The 17,737-nt window shown below is 42.5% G+C and overlaps 1 long non-coding RNA gene across 2 annotated transcripts in view; it reads left to right on the forward strand.

The window, feature by feature from the left end:
* LOC126161967 (uncharacterized) overlaps positions 1–17,737 on the forward strand; it is a 67,432-nt gene that overhangs the window by 1,451 nt on the left and 48,244 nt on the right. For both annotated transcript variants that reach the window (XR_007534981.1, XR_007534980.1), the window contains exon 2: positions 8,823–8,990. This is a non-coding gene — a long non-coding RNA (uncharacterized LOC126161967). The remainder of the gene's footprint in view (positions 1–8,822; positions 8,991–17,737) is intronic.

Raw genomic sequence — 17,737 nt, forward strand, 5'->3', positions numbered from 1 at the left:
CGTGGAATTATCTGACTGGGACAGGTAGCTCACTTTTGAACATGTCACAAGGTGTACACAGTGTGTTGTTTAATGTTCTAGTACCGCATACTGTGTATTACTGGTATTGGTGCGTTCCCTTGTCCTATACGAGGGAAACTTTATACATTGGTGACCCTGACTACTGTGAACAAAGCGAAATTTCGTCCACAGATGCCATATTGTATATTAAAAATGCAGCCATTGGACATGAAACCTGTTTCGTTAGCTGGCGCACTCGGCTTTACTGATCCTTTTTCATAATCATCGTTCAGTGTTCTCATTATCTTCAACAGCGGACAGTGTGAAGAACTGACTAGGATGCTAGTGCATATGTGATTCGCAAGACATGGTGAGCATAATACAGCAGTGGGCATCAACGAAGCCATTATTAATGAAGTTATACTTCGAATCTACTCTGGCAAGATTCAGTGGTACTCTGCATTCAGTATTCGTTTAGACAGATATTGCACAACCACACCTTCTGCACTTACCGCTTCACGATTGTTGTCATCTGATGCAATCTCTTCACAAGCACAACAGTTGTGCAATGTCAACACCATGTTTGGTGCTACAACCACATAGCAGTTGGTGGCACCGGTCACACCCTACTATTTGGCATACGTCATCAGACTACAGCACAGTGCCAATCTACACCTCAACCCAAACATCTGCTTTTCCGTCTCAATCAAGTAACATTATAGTTTGCAACAGTAGTGTGTGTCTTTTTTTTTTGGGCATAATGGAGGACAATTCGAAGTTTGTTGTGCTGATCTGCCATACTGCCAAATATTCTGAACTAATTAGTGACACCATACTCATCCCTTGCAGCATTAACAACTACAATGCTGTGAGGGAGCCTTGCTACAACAGGTTGCTCGCACCCCAGAGCAACATTGTGCCAAGTGATCTATGAACAATTTTCCAGGGGGAGTCTCCTTCTCACTGGTGTCACTGACTACATTCCCTGGTGAAGCCTACTTTGATGCCACACTTGACATTCTGGATGCTGTAGACCATCAAACTCCCACCTCACCAACAGCTAGCAATGAGCACGCATGAGGGGTGGAAATTGTTGGACAAGAAACTCACCTTAGCAGACACATAGTTTATGGTTATGTAGCACAGGCAGCATATCAGTGTGACTGGTCCTGCTCCCGCCACCCTACTGGCTGGCACACACGCTGAACAAACCTGGCACCACCCAATTTCACACAAAGCAGACTCACAGATCCCGTACGGAGTGCTGTACCACAGAATGCACACAGCACCCCACTGTTAGCAGACAATACCATGTCAGCTGATTCCACCACCTTGTGGCCACACCACTGCTGAAATCACTTGCAGTTTAGCACCACTGCTCACACTTCCACCAGCCCTGCTCACTCTCAAACAACAAACATGGGTCACAGTAGGCGTGATGGCTCATGGCACAACATCAAGTTTCCTCTCCTCCATAATGTTGACATCCGCTGAAGAATGTCTATATATTCATGATCAATTTACAAACATGTACTTCCTTACTGACACAGGTCCAGATGTGTGCACAGAGCCCTCACAGATGTTCAAACCACACTCTGAAGCCCTTGGTTTGCAGCTCCATGCAGCTAACTACACTAGTATCTGCAGGCGTAGCACTGCAAATTACACTGCCATTGGATTTACTTCATCGTTGATGTTTTCCACAGATTTGACCTCTATACCAGTCCCAACCAGGCTGCCTTATTCCACAATGCAACACACCAGTCCATCCCAGGATTTTTTGCTGTGTGTCCGTGAGCAGCTCTGATGCCTTTCACATGCTACCTTGGACAATGTGGCCATGGCCGCAATATTTGACCACACCCCTTCGTCCTGGCCAGATGAAACCATACCACATGACCTGCTGTGATGACACACACCACAGATTAATACAATGCTTTGCTCATCATCCCGCCCAGTTCAGAAAATGCATTCCCATCTCCTGCATGAAACATTCCAGGTTAGGCCCTGTCAGTGTGCTATCAGGAACAGTATGACACATTGCATCAATATGACCTGAGGTCCACTATTTGTCACAAGGTATGGTATCTTATATCTGCTCTCCTCCATGCAGCTAAGGTAGCGGTAGACAAACTATTGCACTTGAGTATCATTTGTCCTTCGGACAGTGCTTGAGCCTCTCCTATAAAGCTGGCCCCTACGAAAAACAGTTGTGGTGCTTACAGGACTCACACTATTCAAAATAGCTTCACCAAGATAGCTTCACCATGCTGAACATCCAAGACACACACATTCTCCCCTTTGGGGGATAACATGTTTAGATTGATCGATTGACATAAGGCCTATTATCAAATCCCCATGCATACAGACAATGTCGCCAAGACTGCTATCATCACACCCATTGGCCTGTTTGAGATCCTTATCATGTCCTATGGATCAAAGACCACAGCTCAAAAGCAGCAACAATTTATTGGCATAGTGCTTTTCAAGCGCAATTATTGTTACATATACCTCTACCATAACTTAATTTTCTCTGCCGACTCTCAAAGCCATGAACAACACCTGGAACTCATTCTCACAGCCTTCTGTGATGCAGGGGTGATGATCAGCGAGGAAAAACGCAATTGCAGAAGCGACAAGCAACATTTCTTGGACACACCCTCAATGCTACTGTGATCAAATCAACACCAGACCACTATGAACTCATTCAACAGCTGCAACTGCTGGTTCCTCAGAATCCTCACTTTCTATAATCAACACTTACCACACACTGTCAGGTTTGAGCACCCCTGACCAATGACCTTGTAGGGCCACAAACACAAAGGAAATGGAAACTTGTCTGGGCCGTGGAGATGCAAACAGTGTTCAACCACTTTAAGGAATGTCCCACAATGGTTGTTCCTACTTCTAGCTTACCTTCACCATGGACATGAGTGATTCAGCCAATGGGGTGGTCCTCCAGCAACAGGTAGCATGCAACATGCACAAACCTCCGTTTCTTCTCCAAGAAACTTATAGGCTCTCAAACAAAATGGTCTGCATTCGACCAAGAGTCGCTTGCTATATACAACGTTGTGTGCTACTTCTGGAAGCACATCGTCTATCATCATGTCATCATCTACACTGACCACAAACCACTGAGAGCTGTGGTACATCACCCTTCATTGTTTGTCAATCCACCACATTTTTGCGATCTCAATCTTGTTGCCCAGTATTCCACTGACTTTTGTCTTTTTCATGGAGTGGACAACATTGTCACCAATTAGCTCTAACACATACACATGATCTCTCTCATTCACAAATACAGATGCCTGTCCGAGGAACAAGAACGAGACCCAACAATTTCTGTGTCTTCAGGGATTCTTCCAGTTTCAATATTAAATGTCGATCAATAACTGGTTCGGATGCCAGCATTCTCTGCACTGTATCCCAGCACAGGTTTCAACCACCTCTCCCCACATACGATGGACAGTCTTTCATCATCTCCACAACCTCACTCATCTGGAAGTTTGACCAATGATCTCACTTGTCACCGAGTTCTTCGTTTGGCCTGTCGTTAGGAGTGACTTCCATCACATACACTTAGATCTCATTGGACCCCTGCCAGAGTCAATGGGGCATAGGTATCTACTCTCTTTGACTGATTATGTTTCATGCTAATTGGAAGCTGTGCCAGTCACATACATCATGACATGGCTCGAGTTTTATGGTGGCATGTATATCCCATGACAGTTGACCAGATACTGTCAGAACTGCTCAGGTTCATCATTTTGAATCTTCACTCTTCAGTGCCCTCTGTAACTTTGGTGGCATCCCCAGCCATCATACCATGGGATAGAGATAGATATGTGCCATGGCCCTTCCATGGTTGCTCCTCAATGTCTGTACTGTGTTTAAAGGTGACTTACATTCCTTGCTCATAGAAATATTCTGTAATGAGAATGTTGCTCCCAGCAGAATTTGTTCAACTGACTTCTACATCTGACTCAACAGATCTCCCCACATTAGTACAACATGTCAAAAACTACTGTTACAGTCAACATCCACAACTTTCGACCAGACAAAGTTGTGGTAAAACTGGCTGACACAGAGCTTTTGCTTGTAGGTAATCATGTGGTTCTGAACTTTGTGTCTACACTGATCACTACCCAACACAGCCATACCATCTGCCTGCCACAAATTAGATTTTGGTGCTGTATCCTTCCAGCCATCTCCAGCAGGCAAGCTTACTCTCACTATCACCCTGCTGGCTAACTGTCCACATCTCTCACTGTCACAGCTTCACCAAAGCTACCACCACTGCCCCCACGATTCACCACTATCAATGTCAGATGCAGTGTCCTTCAGCTCTCAGTACCTCACACTACCTCCATTGCCTCCCACCACATCTCACAGCATACCTTCTGGATTCAATATTCAGGCAACAGCAATCAACAAGTGCCAGCAGTGCTCGCCATTCAACACGGTTGACTTCACAACACACCTTCCCGTGTTCCACAATCTGTGCCTGTGTGTGGGAAAGGGGGGGGGGGGGGTGTATGTATGTATGTAGACACCATGACAATAGGATCACTGACTAGTGTTCCACATGGAAGTGTGGAATGTCTGTGACAGAGACAGGCAGTTTGCCCTAGAGCACGTTGCTTCTTGTACATAATGTATTGTGTCATGTTCTAATAAAAGCATTACACCTGCATATCATGGCAGGTGTATTACTGGCATGTTCCCCTATCCTACATTCTGGCACCTTTAAAATCAAATCGCATAGAATGAGAACTTTTCCTCTGACTTTCTTCACTAGCCCAGAAGTCCAGCTCTGTATGGTCAAAGCTGTGAGTATTGTATTTCTTTGTATTGTTCATAATATCACAGAAATTGCTGTCTAATAATACATTTATCTATAACTTCAATGAAATGTTTATTGTGTGCATTTTGCTTATTCTCCTTTGAATCAGATATCTGAATTCTGCTCCACTCAGCATCATGTTGCTCTTTCTGTAATTTGCACACCATTGACTTGATGGTACTTTTGATTGTTAACATTTAGTTGAATCTTCCATCACCTTCTCTATTGGCACCATCACACCTTTCTTCTTCTCATCACCCAACAAGTTGTCGCAATTTTCCATGAAGGTATTTCCACTGACCACATTTGAGCTGACACAGAGGTAACAAAACATACTGCTTTGAATTGGAACATGACTGTATCTCATCATGTTACCAAGTTAGTTCCAGCATTGGCAGTTCAGCTTTTTATAGTGAACTCACTCCTTTTTAATACCATTTGCCTGGAAAATGAGTTATTTAGGTGGCATCAAGAGGTGTGGCATTTCTCAACAAAATATGGCATATGGAAATCATTTGCTTTGATTTTAGATTTGAAAACACAATTTAATATCCCATGAAAATATTTTATTAGATTGAATTAAGTAGCACAACAAAGCAAAGTAAAGCTGTGTTGGTGTGTGTTCTGGGTTCATCAGATTACACATGTCACAATACCAAAAATATAACTACAAAATACAAACAGTTAAGAGCGTTATTGGAAATGTTGTTCTATCACAGTGGACACCAGAAAATTATTCAAACTTCACAATCTGTTCTAAGCAAGGCAGACTTTGACTTATGGAGGATAAATCAGAAGCCATATGCTTCACAGTTGCAATAAAAAATGTGCCAGTGACTTAAATGAGGAGATCAATAGTAAACTTCTATTCGGTGCCATAGCTTGTAAGTATATTACTGTGCAGATATTGTTATCTGGAGAAAGAAAACACGTTCTACAGATCGGTGCATGGAATGTCAGATCCCTTAATCGGGCAGGTAGGTTAGAAAATTTAAAAAGGGAAATGGATAGGTTAAAGTTAGATATAGTGGGAATTAGTGAAGTTCGGTGGCAGGGGGAACAAGACTTCTGGTCAGGTGAATACAGGGTTATAAATACAAAATCAAATAGGAGTAATGCAGGAGTAGGTTTGATAATGAATAGGAATGTGGGTAAGTTACTACAAACAGCATAGTGAACGCATTATTGTGGCCAAAATAGATACGAAGCCCACACCTACCACACTATTACAAGTTTATATGCCAACTAGCTCCACAGATGACAGAGAGATTGATGAAATTTATGATGAGATAAAAGAAATTATTCATCTAGTGAAGGGAGATGAAAATTTAATAGTCATGGGTGACTTGAATTCGATACAAGGAAAAGGGAGAGAAGGAAGCGTAGTAGGTGAATGTGGATTGGGGGGAAGAAATGAAAGAGGAAGCCAACTGGTAGAATTTTGCACAGAGCATAACTTAATCATAGCTAACACTTGGTTCAAGAATCATAAAAGAAGGTTGTATACATGGAAGAAGCCTGGAGATACTGACAGGTTTCAGATAGATTATATAATGGTAAGACAGTGATTTAGGAACCAGGTTTTAAATTGTAAGACTTTTCCAGGGGCAGATGTGGATTCTGACCACAATCTAATGGTTATGAACTGTAGATTAAAACTGAAGAAACTGCAAAAAGGTGGGAATTTGAGGAGATGGGACCTGGATAAACTGGAAGAACCAGAGGTTGTAAAGAGCTTCAGGGAGAGCATTAGGGAATAATTGACAAGAATGGAGGAAAGAACTACAGTAGAAGAAGAATGGGTAGCTTTGAGGGATGAAGTAGTGAAGGCAGCAGAGGATCAAGTAGGTAAAAAGATGAGGGCTAATACAAAACCTTGGGTAACAGAAGATATATTGAATTTAATTGATGAAAGGAGAAAATATAAAAATGCAGTAAATGAAGCAGGCAAAAAGGAATACAAACATCTCAAAAATGAGATCGACAGGAAGTGCAAAATGGCTAAGCAGGGATGGCTAGAGGATCAATGTAAGGATGTAGAGGCTTATCTCACTAGGGGTAAGATAGATACTGCCTACAGGAAAATTAAAGAGACCTCTGGAGAAAAGAGAACCACTTGCATGAATATCAAGAGCTCAGATGGAAACCCAGTTCTAAGCAACGAAGGGAAAGCAGAAAGGTGGAAGGAGTATATAGAGGGTCTATACAAGGGCAATGTTCTTGAGGACAATATTATAGAAATGGAAGAGAATGTAAATGAAGATGAAATGGGAGATATGATACTGCGTGAAGAGTTTGATAGATAGAGCACTGAAAGACCTAAGTCAAGAGGTGAGTAAGATGTATGGGACAGGCGAAATACCTTCAGACTTCAGGAAGAATATAATAATTTGAATCCCAAAGAAAGCAAGTGTTGACAGATGTGAAAATTACTGAGCTATTAGTTTAATAGGCCATTGCTGCAAAATACTACCACGAATTCTTTAAAGATGAATGGAAAAACTGGTAGAAGCTGACCTGGGGGAAGATCAGTTTGGATTCTGTAGAAATGTTGGAATAAGTGAGGCAATACTGAAGAAAGATTAAGGAAAGGCAAACCTACATTTCTAGCATTTGTAGACTTGGAGAAAGCTTTTGACAATGTTGACTGGAATACTTTCTTTCAAATTCTGAAGGTGGCATGGGTAAAATACAGGGAGCAAAAGGCTTTTTACAATTTGTACAGAAACCAGATGGCAGTTAAAAGAGTCGAGGGACATGAAAGGGAAGCAGTGGTTGGGAAGGGAGTGAGACAGGGTTGTAGCCTATCCCCGATGTTATTCAATCTGTATATTGAGCAAGCAGTAAAGGAAACAAAAGAGAAATTTGGAGTAGGAATTAAAATCCATAGAGAAGAAATAAAAACTTTGAGGTTTGCCGATGACATTGTAATTCTTCAGAGACAGCAAAGGATCTGGAAGAGCAGCTAAACGGAATAGACAGTGTCTTGAAAGGAGGATATAAGATGAACATCAACAAATGCAAAACGAGAATAATCGAATGTAGTCGAATTAAATTGGGTGATGCTGCAGGAATTAGATTAGGAAATGAGACACTTAAAGTAGTAAAGGAGTTTTGCTATTTAGAGAGCAAAATAACTGATGATGGTCGAAGTAGAGAGGATACAAAATGTAGACTGGCAACGGCAAGGAAAGCGTTTCTGAAGAAGAGAAACTTGTTAACATCGAGCATAGATTTAAGTGTCAGGAAGTCGTTTCTGAAAGTATTTGTATGGAGTGTAGCCATGTATGGAAGTGAAACATGGACAATAACTAGTTTGGACAAGAAGAGAATAGAAGCTTTCGAAATGTGGTGCTACAGAAGATTAGATGGGTAGATCATATAACTAATGATGAGGTATTGAATAGTACTGGGGTGAAGAGAAGTTTGTGGCACAACTTGACTAGAAGAAGGGATCGGTTGGTAGGACATGTTCTGAGGCATCAAGGGATCACCAATTTAGTATTGGAGGGCAGCATGGAGGGTAAAGATCGCAGAGGGAGACCAAGAGATTAATACGCTAAACAGATTCAGAAGGATGTAGGTTGCAGTAGGTATTGTGAGATGAAGAACCTTGCACAGGATAGAGTAGCATTGAGAGCTGCATCAAACCAGTCTCTGAACTGAAGACCACAACAACAACAACAACAACATGTACTGGTTTTTGTATTTACCAGAAACAGTCTCATGCATATTAGACACACTAACACAGTAATGTATTTGGATGCCATTACTAATGCCACTGATTCAATTCAAAAAAGTCACCACAAAAAAATAACACTCAGCCTATGGCAACAGCACCAAGCCAACCTCTCTTGAGCACCTGAAGTCTGAAGTTTGTGCACTGCTTCTGGTTTAGTTTTTATGTAGGCACATCCTAGTCTTTGACTTAACTCATCTGCTCTTTAAAGATCTAAGTTCAAGTATGAATCTGCAGGAATCGTGATCACTGCAAGACTGTGATGAAGGTGTTGGCATTTGTTCATGGACAGCTGGAAGCTGTGTTGGCCACTGTTGACCTGACTCACATAGCCAAAGCCAATGGTGCTGTGGATGGCATGATGATGGACCTGTTTCATGAGGGATGTTGTCTATGACTTGTCCTGTAAGTACCTATCAAAAACATTATTCACATTTTTATTGTGAGAAAAAGAAAGCTGTGCGCGAAAGAAAGTGAAATGAAGTATTTTACTTAAATACATTCTTGCATCAAAATATCAAGGTTTAAAAAATGGGATGATTTATTATATACATATTGTAGAAATAAAATCTCAAATTGTTATATCTGCTTTCAGTGTAAAAGTGCATTCAGAAACTATTTCCTAATGAGATGCACAAAGCTCACTTCTAAATTTTTATGCTTTTGCACTTTCTGGAAGGTTTGGCTTTATGAGTATCTATATATTTTCTCTCTGGCTGTTAAAACCAATAAAATGAAAGGTCATAGCTTAGAGAGGCACAAGTTAAAGATTAGCTTGATGAAGTTATGAATGACGCAACAAATGGTTACTGCTAATTGTGTTATTGTGAACCTGTAGCAAAGAGATGTGCTCCTCAGAACCATGCTAAAACAAAAAAGCATTATGCTGCTATGATACCATTCTCAGTAGCTCTCCAAAGGGAACAAGAATACCAGCCCATTATAAATAATGAGAAAACAAACCATGCTGAGGGTATTCTTGCACTGTTCATGTGCACACATACTGCTGTAATAGCAATTGATCATCGTGATAAAATTTGCTGTTCAAAATTCCCAAACAGTAACACAGCCAAACAGATTCATATGCACCACACTAAATGTAGTGCTATTATTTGGAAGTCATTTCACTCAAGATCTCACAAAGATATAGGTTATAGGCACTTCAGTTTGCTTATTGATGAGTCAACAGACATTGGCATAAGCAAATATTTGTTGATAGTTATTTAGTACTAGAGTAAGAACTATGGGATGATTTTTCAGTTTTTTTTAACTTTCTGGTATTGAAAAAGGCATTTAATTTTTATGTATTTTGCATTAAGAACAGTCTTAACTATATACAATCTTAAACTGTTTAATCTACAAGCACTTGGAGTACAGAATGGTAGTGTAAATGTAGGTGTTGTTAATGGAGAATATCAGAAGTTGACACAAGATGTGCAAAATTTAATTTTAATAAAGTGTATATGCCACTCATTACAGCTAGCATTATCAGCCACATTTGTAAATAAGCTTCCACACTATCTTGTCAATGAAATTTATAGACAGATTTATGGTTTAATTAATGGTGACAATGGCCTACTGAAATTCTTTAAAGCACGTACAATAGGGTCAGCTATGGTGTCGACCAAACTTCACGTGTGTAGTGTATGCGAGGCGTTTGCGGGCCAAGGCCCAGCCTGTCACTCAGCTTTGCTCTGCCTTCTCGGAAGTACCTGGAACAGTTTGACATTTTGTTTAGCATCACAGTGCAGCATTTTTTGATCAGCATAACTCTCTGAGTTTGGCTGAAGCATGGTGTCAGTGCTGTTTACCCTTCACTATTTGTTTGTGGTATGAAGGACGTTCACAGGTCCGATGGCTGTTTGCAAAAAAAGAGGCTGTTTAGCAATCTGTCATCACAATCCTTTAAAATAAATGGGAATGACTGAAGAGAGGGATGAGAATTTTGAATTTGTACAAGAAACATGTACTGCGTATTTGCTATGAAACGACATCACAATACTGTGGAGAAAGAATTTAGAGATTTAGCTGACGATGAAAAAGCAAATAATTACAACAATTGACAGAAGGGATATCATTGTTCTGTACATCAAGAAGCACTTTGTGCTAAATTTGCAGGCATGGAGCACATGAAGAAATTGGTAGTATGAATAGGAAAACTTCTGATGTTGCACAAATTATTTCCTTATAAGTTGCAACAGGTTTCAATAGAATTGAACAAAGAGCATGGAGACTTAATATATTACTGCAAAGAATGTTGGTTGAGTCATGGGGTATGCCTAAAATATTCTTTCAATATGAAGCTCGCTATTGTTTAATTTATGAAGGAAAAAGCAGTGCAACAACGAAAATTAGAACATCCAGAATGAATTGCAAACCTTGTATTGTATTTTAAGTGCTCTTGTCTGCACACTCCCATAGTTCACATTGCAAGGTAACTTCTCTCCAATTTGATGGGGATCCATTTAAAAAGAAAATCATGTTGTAGAAGGAACATGTTGTGACAAAGACAGTCCAGTTCCCTAAGCTCACTGGTGTTAAAGAAAACACAAGGTTTCAAGAATTCATTGTGGCCTTGAAAGAAATACAAGGATAGTCTTATAAAGATTTGAGAACACTGTCAGTCTTAGATCTGCTTTTGAGCTGTTTGCAACACCATTTACTGTTTCAGTTGAAAGCACCCCTATGCAAGTGCAGATGTAACTGACTGACCTGCAGGATAACTCACAGTTTTTATGAAAAATCTTTTTATGTTAAAATTGCCCAGGACATCTACTTTGCTTTCCTCAGACAGAAATTAGAAGACCCCATAATAAGGTCGTAAAAGTGTTATAGTATTTTGATTGACATATTTGTGTGAAAGACAGAACAGAACTAAAAACTGACATGGAGGCTCAGCAGAGTAATAAAGAGTCCAAAGATGGTGTTGATCGTGGTCGATATGACCTATCAATGCCACACAGCCCTGCCCCTCGCCCTCCGCCCCCTGCCCCTCCCTCTCCCCCCCTCCACAGTACGTAGTACCACCTGTGAGGCTTGAGTGGAGGTCATGTGGTCATCGGTGTCGGTAGTAGTTGTGCGACGCGGCAGGCGCACAACTGGGATTTCCATCTCCGTCGAGGCGGAATGCAGAGGCGGTGTGATTGGCGGAAGGTCCACCTACAGTCAGTCAACCAGCGGGGGCGGACGATGCGTTGGCTGGCCCAAGAGCAGGGACAGGCTATGCACTACACTGACATTTAACTGCCCGTTGGAGGGTGAGGCCGCGGTGTCTGTTAGGAGCACGAGCACACACTCACCGAAGGTGATAATCAACACATTGTCCATGTAGTGTGGTGGCACTTTGCAGCACAGGTTGAATGTGGGTGAGTGAGTCTCTGCAGTCAGTGAAGTGGCGATGAAACCCGCACATGGGGTGGATGGCGACTTGCCTGGAAAACCTGTGAATGGTGACAATGAATCGTGTGTTGGAGAAAACAGCGCTGTGGGATGAGACAAAGTATTTTCAGGCTCCACAGCGGAAAAGTCATCAGGAGGGTCTGACTGAGATGGCAGAGGGGCGTCGGAGTCCACTAAAGCAGGTTTGAGCCTGTGTAATGAAACAGTTTGAGCATGATCTTTAACCATAATGTCAAACGTTGTCGTGCCCCGCTGGAGTACTTTAAACTGGCCAAGGTAGGGTGATTGCAGGGGCTGTCTAATGGACTCATCCCTGAGCATCACATGGGAGCAAGTGTTGAGTGCGATTGGCACATAAGCGTCCAGCGGGGAATGGCTGATAGTCGGGTGTAGCCGTGCATGTTTGAAGTGAGTGCACATGCGACTAATGAAATCTGGGGATGAGAGAAAATTCTCAGGTGGTTGAGGCAGGTTAAGTTCCCCTAGTAGGACTGGGTTCTCCCCGAAAATGAATTCAGAGATGGTTCCCTGTAACTCTGGTTTAAAGGTTGAACGGAGACTGAGTAACACCCACGGAAGCGCCTCAGACCAGAGGCAGTCATGGCACCTGAGGGCAGTTTTGAAGGTGCGGTGCCACTGTTAAACTAACCCATTGCTTTGCAGGTGGTAGGCTGTTGTATGAATTTTTTTTTAATGCCGCAGATGTTACATAAAATGGTGAACAGGACAGACTCAAACTGCTGTCCTTGGTCGGTGGTGATGGTGGTTGGGGGCAATCCATGATGAGACAAAACCCTTGGCCATGGTTTCAGCAGAGATGTTGGATAAAGGAACAGCTTCAACCCAGCGAGACATGCGGTCGATTGTGGAGAGAATATATCTGTGGCCCTCCGACGGTGGTAGTGGACTGATAAGATTGACATGTACATGACGAAATCTTCCTTGCGGAATGTCAAACTTGCCTAGTGGAGGGGAGCTGTGGCAGCCAATTTTGTTGCGTTGACAGAAGATACAGCTACGTGCCCAGGTCTGACAGTCCCGTTTAATATTTTTCCAAATGAAAGGCTCGGATACGAGTGATGTGGTGGTGCAGATGCCATGGTAAGCAAGGTTATGCAGGGCGTCGAATGCTTGCCAGCGCAATGTGGGCGGGGGCAACAGCTGCAGGGTGCTGGTAGAAGAATCACACCACATCTCATCCTAAATCCCAGGGAACTTGACTTTGGTAAACACAAGAGATGTTTGAGGATCTGTGAGGAGGGTTTGAGATTCCTCGTCAGAGGTCTGGAGAGTGGCCAGGTTGTATAAGTTGATGAAGCGTGAGACAGTATTGACCCATGAGAAAAAATCAGTGGGGGTGTTTCTGAAAATGAGTATGTCATCCAGATATGCAAAGCAAAACTCGAACTGTCGTAAGATTGAGTCAATGAAACGTTGCCATGTTTGTGTCGCGTTTTTCAAGCCGAATGGCATGAAGTTGTATTGGAACAAACCAAGCGGTATGATAATAGCTGTCTTTGGAATGTCTTCTGGCGCTACGGGAATCTGGTGATAGTCATGTTTACAGTCGAAACACTGAAGATTGTGGCACCCAATAACATTTGAGTAAAATCGTTTATGTTTGGCACTGGGTAATTGTCCAAGGCAGTACGGTCATTTAAGCATCTGTAGTTGCTGCACATTCAGAAAGAACAGTTGTGTTTGGTGACGAAGTGAATCGGTGAAGACCAGTTGCTGTCCGACGGTTGCAGGATACCTGCCTCCAAAAGTTCGTAAATTTGCTGCCGGGCCATGCGCAACTTAATGGGGTTGAGGCGTCTAACCTTGTGCCTAATACGAGGGGTGGCAGTGGTAACTATCTCATGTGTTGTTCTGTCAGTGACGGAAGAAACTGAGAACTACACACAAGACTGAGCAATGTCCTGATGTGAAGTTTTTGGACGAGTGGGGTGCAACGAGACACAACCATTCATGTGAGTGGGAAAAGGCAGCATGGAAGTCACATGTCTATTATGTGAGCGCAGCATGCGCTTGTTTGGAGAGGTCAGCTGCACGCGCAGCATGGAGCGGGTTAGGACGTGCAGCGACTGTCTGTTGTCAGTCTTGCCTTGGGTAACCAGAGTGGGCAAGAGAGGCGTTGGCATCGCACAGGGGAACAGTGATGGCCGTCGAGTCACATGGCTGGCGCGCGAGAGAGGGGGAATGTTTATCAACACGCGGGGCGGCTGCATGCATGGTGGGCATTGTTGTATTGTGCGCTTGACTGTCATTAGAAGCACTGTTTGAAACATATGGCACTGAACATGGTGAGGGCATCAGGGGTGCAGTGTTTACCAGATGTGAATCATCACACACAATTAATCTTTTTGGACTAACCTGCTGAGTGTCCGAGCTCTTCCTCTGCCCACAGACAGCCGGTAAACAGGAGCAGTTGTGCCAACCAGGGGTGAGTGGTGTGTTGGTTGGTGTTGTCATAGCAGTGCATACAGCTGGTCTGCGATGTGAAGATGAGAGGCGATTGACTCGAAGGAGTGCAGTAGCAGGTGAATCTGTAGGTCAGTAGGAAAACTGGTGGACAATACCGCCCACAGAGTAACGTCCAGCATCTTATGTTCACTCACAAGTAATCGAAGGCGGCGCCAGAGTTGTGATGGAGTTCAGTCCCCCAGGTGCTCCTCGTACAAGACCTTGATGATTAATTCTTGTGGTGATGGTTGGGTTTAGGATTAAAGGGACCAAACTGCAAAGGTCATCGGTCCCTCTTGTGGTGAGCAGGCGAGTCAGTCCAATATTGTTTTCTTTGCGAACTCGTATTTTGGTGGAGGTAGTGGCAAGAGGTGTAGATCACAAATTAAGCCAGAGTGATCATGGAGGTGCGTGATGAGTCATAGGAATTTAGAGTTGTCATCAGACACTTGATGTAACTCGAACAGATGCTCAACGAGCGCAAATCATGATACGGAGTTGTCCTCATGTAAAGGGGGCAGCTTCAGCAAATGGCCATGGGGGAGGGGCAGGTGAAGGCGGCTTCAGTGTATCTTGGAAGGCCTGCTTGTCCATGGTAGGAGAGGCTGTACTGCCATGGTAGGAGAAGCTTTACTGCAGCCTGGCACCATAGGCATAAGTATGTTATTGGCAAGCACATCCAAAGCAATGGCGGGTTGCATTGTCCTTGACGTGTCACAAAAACATGACGTGGTTGGTACGGTCTGTACTGTGGGAATGAGCAGTTGCACAACACATGTGGTGGTTCCATAAACTGGACCGGAGGTTAGAGGTACAGATTTTAAATTGTTCACCTCGGAAATGACACGGAAGGCCATCGCAGCAGACACAGGCGGAACTGTGGGAGAGGCGAGCAGCTGAACAGTTGGACTCGGTGCCCCTGTGCATATGGGGGGGAGTACTTCATACGACAACAGTGTGACTTTTCTGTGCACATCGGAAATGCACCCCGTGTGGTCAGACTATAAATTACTGGTGAAATTTTCTGAAGATCACATTGTTGCGGAACATTCCTGGAAGGCAAAGCACCATAAGATGTGCTCGAGCCCATGTGGTCGAAAAACTGAGCAACAGGTCTGGTGGGTGAGCAAGTGGAATTTGGTGCATGAAAATTTCCATCGTTAGTTTGTGAGTGAGGCAAAACCAGAATAGGTTGATAGTGTATGCGTTTTGCACAAATGGCTGCGTTGCACATGGCAAGACTGTAACCAACGTTGCGGCCCATTGAGAGTCAAAGTATGTGTGCAAATGTAGATCACTTTGAACACTTCACAATTGATTTGTAGTTACACAGCTCTGAAAATTATCCACTTCACATTTCATGTGTTGGCGAGCACAGTCCAGCGACACGAAACCTGAGTCCATTGTTTGAGTTAATGGTTTAGCACTCGACCATTGTAGAACAACAAAGTTTGTGGTTAACTTGGTTGGAGATTGCGAATCACTGTTGATTAGCGGAGAGCCAGCCGTTGGCAAAGGATTGGAGTGGCCTGGTTCTCGTAGTTGGGCCTCCAAATCTTCGAACAAAGCATTGGGTGAGGTAGCCATGGCATTGTGTGCATAACCTGTTGATTTACAACACCCAGCACAGAAGTCATAGAAGACATAGAAACTTCGCATCACCAGTATGGGAACAGGATATGATTATCGGTCGAATGCAATAACTATCCCTATTAAATTCCACATAGAGATATATTTTGTAGTTAGTCATAAACCTGTACACAGATTGAGATACAGAACAGAATTAAAAACTAACATGGAGGCTTGGCAGAGCAATAAGAGTCCAAAGATGGTGTTAATCATGGTCGATATGACCTATCTACACCACACAATTCCTGGTAGATATGTATGCAAAAGTAGAAGCAGAATGGCTACCTTACATGAGACTGAATCAGAGAAAACTATGCATGGAAGAATACATCCCACTTCGAGATGCAGTCATAAATGACAGAAACATTGATGACATTGGAACACTGGTAATCTTACCCTCATCATACATAGGAAGTCCAAGACACACACATGAATATACTCAAGATGTCGTGACCTATATAAGAAAATGTGGATGGTCTGCCCTCTTCATAACATTCAAATGCAACTCATTCGTCGTGGCCAGAAACCAAAGAGCAACTAAGATGTGGAAAAAATCACCATGCATTGACATGACATAATAGCTCAAGTTTTCTGACAAAAATAAATGAGATTTATTGAAATCGTCACAATATACCACAAATTTGGAACTGTTAGATGCTGGATGTACACAACTGAATGGCAAAAATGAGGACTGGCTCACTCACATAATCTCATATGATAGATTTCATCCCACAGATATTTCCCAATCCACAAGAAGACCTGAAACAGTATGACATAGTAGTGAAAAAAATTATTCACAGATCATGTGGGCCACTATGCCCCAATTTGCATGTTTGAGTGATGGAAAATGTACAAAAAAAAAGTACCCAAAACCATACTTGGACATCACACAGACCAGAGTTGATTGCTATTCCAAATGCAGGATACAATCATCCGAACATGGTGGCTTCACACCAAAAATACAAATATGAATCAGAAACAAACTGGAAATAGATAATCAATGGGTAGTAACATCTAACACACTACTTTCCAAAACATTCCAAGCACACACAAATGTAGAAACTGCAATTCAGTGAAATCCATCAAATATGTCTGTAAGGATGTGAACAAAGGTAGTGACATGGCAGTATTTCAAATAGCCAAAGACAGCGAACAACAAAACAGAAATGACAAGATTCTCTTGTCAAAATGGAAAGACACACTAACAGTAATGATGCTGCATGATGGATTTTGGTTTTCCCTTAAGCAAACACGAACCAACTGTGCAGTACATTTGGACAATGAACAGAGAGTTTACTTCACAAAAGATACCACCAGAAAAATTGCACGTGAACCAACTCACAGCACTACATTAACAGCTTTTTAGCAATTGTTCCAAATGGATCCATTCGCAAAACATTACTATATGTCGACGTCCCTACCTATTTTACATGGAAAAACACAAGAAAAGTCTTTCAAGGATGAAAACAAGGAATTCCAGTAGAAGATCATCCAGGAAACACAAAAACTGGCACACTAGGCTGAGTGTACACCTTATGTACACCTTACATCTGAACAAAACTGAATGTTTCTATCTCCAGATGTTGCTATACAAAGTAAGGGGACCCATCAAGTTTCACAGATCTCAACACTGTTGATGGTTGCCTATACCAGATGTA

The sequence above is a fragment of the Schistocerca cancellata genome, chromosome 2, assembly GCF_023864275.1.
Source record: "Schistocerca cancellata isolate TAMUIC-IGC-003103 chromosome 2, iqSchCanc2.1, whole genome shotgun sequence".
Classification (NCBI taxonomy): Eukaryota; Metazoa; Arthropoda; class Insecta; order Orthoptera; family Acrididae; genus Schistocerca; species Schistocerca cancellata.